This window comes from Tursiops truncatus, chromosome 14 (genome assembly GCF_011762595.2).
Source record: "Tursiops truncatus isolate mTurTru1 chromosome 14, mTurTru1.mat.Y, whole genome shotgun sequence".
Lineage (NCBI taxonomy): Eukaryota > Metazoa > Chordata > Mammalia > Artiodactyla > Delphinidae > Tursiops > Tursiops truncatus.
The window spans coordinates 34,027,585-34,033,584 of NC_047047.1; the positions used below are offsets into that span (position 1 = coordinate 34,027,585).

Consider the following 6,000-nt stretch of genomic DNA (forward strand, 5'->3'; position numbering starts at 1 on the left):
TGACCTCCATTATTTGACATGCCCCCCAGGAACATCTATGATCATCGAAGTGAGCATAGCATGCAGTCTTACTGCCATCCCAAATCAAACCAGTTAGGCAAGCTGAGGAAAGCTGACGGGGCTGGTTCAAGTCACAGGACCTACTGGTGCCAGAACTAGAGCCAGCTCTTCCGGTGCACTGTGCTGTTCCCTACATACAGCCTCCAAGCTTCCCTGACACTGAGTCTGGTCTTTCAGAGACAGCACCACTGTGGATCTTGTTACCGAAACACCAGGTGAAGCTCCCCTTGGTTTGCAGAATAAACAGAGAAACAGTCCTTAAAACATCCCCCTACAAAATGAGGGAATCCTACTACAGTTTTGTTAGGTTTTTTTTTTTTTTTTTTGACTTGTCAGAGGACAGGGGATGTTCTGTTTGTTCTTCTACCTAGGAATTGTAGATTTCTCAACTTCCTTTCTTTCAAGAGGAAGTTGGTCCAAACCTACAACTAGGAGCCCTACCTGAAGATTCAACACTGCTACTTAAAGCAATTAGAAATAAGCAGTTTTTCATTTCACTTAGCACCCTGTTGGAGAGCTAGTCTCTCAGCCTTATGGTCTCACAATTAATTTGTTGGCACAATTAATCTAAATGAAAAGGAGGATTTTACTCTCACACCTACTAACCCATATTAGGAAAATCTATGAGGGTCAACACCCTGGAGTATCCCCCAAAGAACCTCTAAAGCGGGAGGGGGACTATAAAAGAACACAAGCTACAGAAGTTCCTCCACCTACCATCCAGGGGAGCCTACACATGACTTAACCTCTTCAAGCATTCTCATCTGCACAACAGAGAGGTAATAATACCTACCTCATAAAGTTGTTATGAGGATTAAATGAGAAAATATATCTAATGCATTTATCACAGTGCCCTACATGTTAATTATGGCCTTCATTATCACAGCCAAACAAGAACAAAGACCCCTGTGCTCAAGTATGGGGTCTCCACAAGTGCTGCTAATCAAGCAATTTACAAAGTAATTATGCCAGCCCTGATGGCTTACATCTGTTTACCTGAAGAACTTTCCATGTCATAATATATAACAGGCTATTTGTATGTTCCCAGAACCAGCTCCTATTTCATTGTTTTTGTATAGCCCCTAAAACTTTGACATGGCAGCCCTGAATCTTGCCCCTGTGATGAAACACTTTCTTACAGGTCTGGTGTCTAGTTGACTTTTGACTTTATTAGTCATAGTCATGGAATCAAAGTTTGTTTGCTTCCATGGTTCACTGAGGATATAACCGGAGAAACAGCTGTGGTGATCGCTTGCTGACTTTTGGGCTAAATTCAGATAGAGGATGCACAGAAACCTCCATTTGGCTCCAGAGAATCTAGAATCCCTCAGAATTCCAGTAACGAGAGACACCAGTTCACCCCCAAAGCCAACTGGAGCGTCTTCTAGCCTGGGGTGTGGGAAGCTCCCAAGAGCATCAAGAAGGAAATATCTCACTTGGCTCAGCTAGACTGGCTAGTTCTGACCTCCAGAGGGAGGAACAGCAGGAAAGACTGACAGGCTCATGTGCTTTGTCCTGGCTGGCTGTGAGCACAAGATCTCCAGGTGCCCTCTCCTCTGAGTGCACCTCATAACCTCTGGAATCAACCCCAGGTGCACAACAGTAGAGCTGGCAGTCAGGTGGTCCTTACCTCCTCATGCTTTTAGGGAGAGGCTAAAAAGCTGCCAGTGGGATCTGTTAGTTCTCTCATCTGACAACTCCTCCTCCTGCCCTCCCTCCAGAGCTGGGTTTATTCTCACCAAGGAACTGATGACTGAAATGGGATTGAGTAATACCTGGAAAAGGAATGAGCTGAGACAGAGCTCACAGCCAGCCAACAAACCAAGTTCAGAGGTTCACACTTAATTCCTGTTGCCCTGTGACCTTGGCAATCTGGGGAACCCTCTAGTCAGCCCACTTCTCTCTCTTTCCTGCACCTCTGCCCATATGCTCCCTCGACCTCCACCCCCAACTCCCTGCATGCCCTTCGTTCTCTCCCTTTCTAAACAGATTCTGGAAGCATGACAATATAGAGCAAGCCAGAAAATGGAAATACAATGCTAATCACACACACAGACACACTTCATAATTTGTAAAATAATACTTCAAATGTGATCTCCTTGGCGGCGAGACATATCCATGGTAAAGAATCTAATTCAAAGACCTAGAACAAACACATAAGTTTGAAAAGTTCATACTGTTTCTTATGAAAGCAAGATTGCAAGGCCCTGAGTCATATGTTCCTCTGTTTGACTTGTGTCAGAAGAGCTTTCAACCTGGAAGCTGCCGCATGGTGGGATATCACATCAGGCCAGTGATAGCTTCTCTCTGTTTTGTCTCTTTGTCAGTGAGATAAAGAGAGGCACCGGTGCCTCCCATTCAGAAGCCCATTAAGGACCCACCATAGCAGAGAATCTTCTTTCCCACAAACTTTGTACTATCGAATCACAGAACAAAGGGCAGGGTCTCCCATCCTTTACTCTCATTTACTGGGGCAAGGATTCTGCCCACTTCTTACCCACTGTCTCATTTCTCACCAAAGGAGCATCTGCAAGTTGAAAGATTTATATTCTGTGAACTCTTTCACTTGTCATCAGCCACGGGCTCCAGGCTCCGGGCTGCGCTGGTCAGTTCCGGGAAGGTTCCCTGAGCCTCCCTCATAGGCAAGGCCATACTGCTCCCAAGTGGCTCCTGTGGAGAAGCAGGAAGCCAGAAACGGCTGTGACTGGACCGCTTTTCAGACCCGCCGGGGCCTGCCTCGCTGTTATGAGGTCCCCTCTGTCAACCGGGCCCTAGACCCTTCCGAGGGCCCATCACACTGGAGAACTCGGCATCTCACGACTCCAGGAAGGCCCTAGGTCGAGGCACCAGGGGCAGCCACTCCGTATCTTTAATAAGCCTAAAAAGCTGCACGGCTGCTCTAACAAAACAAAGTCCCGAATTCAACCTGGGCATCATCACAGAAGAGTCTGTTAAGATACAACTGGAAGGAGACCCTCCCTTCCTTAAAAAAAAAGGCCGGGGGGTGGGGGTGGAGCAAAAGGAAAGAGAGGCAGAAGTATTTGGAGACTAAAAACATTTGTTAGTACCTACTGCATAGGCCTCTTTGCACCCCAGAGGCAGCTCCTTACTCTTTATGAATCTTCTTAGGGTAGTTTATGAAGGTAAGTGAGTTTTGTTTTTTTTTTTTTTTGTAAGTGAGTTTTAATAAGTAAAATCTCCTTCAAGCTCATCCTTTTCTCAACAATGAAAAATACAATCTATCTTTAAAATTAGTGTTCCCCTAACTTTGACTGTTACTGCCCCCCAAAGGGGATGGACCCTTGTTTCTAGTCCTGTGATCAAAGTTTAGAGCAATTTCATTAACTCTGTTGACAGGGGAAGCTTGGTAAGAGAGCAAAAATAAGATAATCCCCCCCAAAAAATCCTTAGGGATACCAAGCAGCCCTTCCAATGCCTGAATCACCTGGGGAACGCTTAATACTGCCAAAGCCCAGGCCCAGCTCCAGACCAACTCAATCAGAACCTCTGCAGGTGCACCCAGGCAGGCATGGGTGTTTTCTGCAGCTCTGCAGACAAAGTTGAGAACCTCTCTCCTAGACCCGGGGTCTCCAATCTAGCCGCACAGAAGAACCGCCTGGGGAAACTCAGACACCCTTTCCTGGACCCCACCCCAAACCAAAGGAATCGCAGTCTCTGGGGATGGCGCCCGAGGGTTTTGTTCAGAAGCTCCCAAGTGATTCTGCAGTTATAATATTTGATTAAAAGCTTGCATTTTTATTACAGAAACGCATTCACAGAAAAAGTAGAAAGAATAAAGTAAAAAAGAAATATACTTTACACACGCATAATCCCAAATCCTACCTTCCAGAAATAACCACAGTTAATTACTTTAGCTGAGGTGGAGATGGGGGGACGGGGGTGGTACTGAGGGAATATGCAAGTAAAGGAAGGTGTACTCACAGGTTCCGAATTCAAAGTCGCCATCAGCTTCCCAAACTCTCTCCAAGCAGTTCTGGAGCTAAGAGACTGCGCTCCGGCATCCCGCAACACGGAGACGCACGGGCACGGAGACGCACGGGCACGCAGACGCACGGGCACGCAGACGCACGGCACGCAGACGCACGACACGCACTCACGCGCACGGGCACGCACTCACGTGCACGTGCACCAGCACGCCCGCAGGCACGTGCATGGTCACACACAGTCACATGCACAGCCACATGCACAGCCACACGCCGAGGCACGTGTGCAGGCACGTAAACACGATCCCTGCTCTGAAGGAGGACTGCAGAGGCTCTGCCGGCCTTCTCGTCACCAAGAAGACGTTGTATAATTTCATTTTGTGGGTGCCTAAGTTAGAAACATTTTGCTCACCAAACCAGGTTTATGAAGTGACAATTACCTCGTTTGGCCATTTTTTTAATTGATCATAGATTTATGTAACTCCCAATCAGAGCTGCTTTCAGAACAAAGCAACCCAGGCCCAGCACCAAGTTGTTATTATTCCCTCCAAGAGGAAAAAAAAAAAGAAAGAAAAAAGGTGCTTATTGAGCCTATGCAATTTATCCTACGTCCTTTTTTTTTTTAATTTAAGAAATTTGAAATACTATAATACAGGAAACATGTCACCACCGTTGAGAGCCTGGTGATATTTGAGAGGGAAAAGGAAACAAGATGAATAACAAATTTCCCTAGGGCGGTAGGTTAAAAGGGAGGGGAGAGCATAAGGGCAGGGTTCCACTGTAATGCTACAATTGTTAGGAATTTTATTCTGCCAATAATTATGCATGAATCCTTGGGCAAATCAAGATATCATCTATCTTCCCATTTGTAAAATGAGAGAGATCAAGTTTAAGGCAGAGTTTCTCAATGTTGACACTATTAACATCTTGGGCAGGATACTTCTCTGTCGGAGGGTAGGGGAGGCAGCATCCTGTGCGTTGTAGGATGTTTAGCAGCGTCCCTGGCCTCTATCCACCAGATGCCAATAGCACAGGCTCACTCGTGCCCCAGTTGTGAGTCAAAAATGTCTCCAGAGATTGCCAGATATCCCACGAGGGAGAAAATCAACCCTGGTTTAGAACCACTGGTCTAGGGTAATTCTGAAGGTCTCTTTATTTTCAAAAATTCATAAAGTATGTGGGAAAAGCTGGGAAGATGAATTTGACATCTCAGGGAATATATAAATATAAATAAAAATATTTTATATTTATATTTTATAAATATAAAAAGCCAAAGATGAGTACATGGAGAATTATCCTGTAAAGCAGAGGTTCTCAAGCTTGGCTAGACATTAGAATCACCTGAGGAGCTTTCTAAATTCCCAGTCTCAAGGTCAAACCCCCTGACCAGGGAGCTTCCCTGGTGGCGCAGTGGTTGAGAGTCCGCCTGCCGATGCAGGGGACACGGGTTCGTGCCCCGGTCCGGGAAGATCCCACATGCCGCGGAGCGGCTGGGCCCGTGAGCCATGGCCGCTGAGCCTGCGCGTCCGGAGCCTGTGCTCCGCAACGGGAGAGGCCACAACAGTGAGAGAACCGCGTACCCAAAAAAAAAAAAAAAAAAAAAAAAAAACCCTGACCAATTAAACCGTAACTCTGGGAGTTGAACAGAGTTCAGGTGTTTCCAGTGTGTAGTGGTTTGAGGATCAGTGGAGGAGAGATAGAAATAACAGTATCTGTGCATCATTTCTTATGATTCTGATAAAATTTTATTTCAATCAGCAAGGAAACCAAAAACCCAATCTAGACTGGCATTTTGCAAAGCACTGGGAAACAGGTCATCTTAAATCGGGCCAATCTCAAGCTTTCAATTTTTTTTTTTAATAAAATCCCTTGCAGCTCTGACAGTCTTATTCTATTTATTTATATATTTGTTTGTTTGTTTATTTACTTATGGCTGAGTTGGGTCTTTGTTGCTGCACGCGGGCTTTCTCTAGTTGCAGTGAGCGGGGGCTACTCT

General features: G+C 45.9%; 1 long non-coding RNA gene across 1 annotated transcript in view; it reads right to left on the reverse strand.

Moving 5' to 3' along the window:
* LOC141276391 (uncharacterized) overlaps positions 1-4,072 on the reverse strand; it is a 298,695-nt gene extending 294,623 nt beyond the window's left edge. Inside the window, exon 1 of the long non-coding RNA XR_012325889.1 lies at positions 4,003-4,072. This is a non-coding gene — a long non-coding RNA (uncharacterized lncRNA). The remainder of the gene's footprint in view (positions 1-4,002) is intronic.
* Between the last annotated feature and the right edge of the window lie 1,928 nt (positions 4,073-6,000).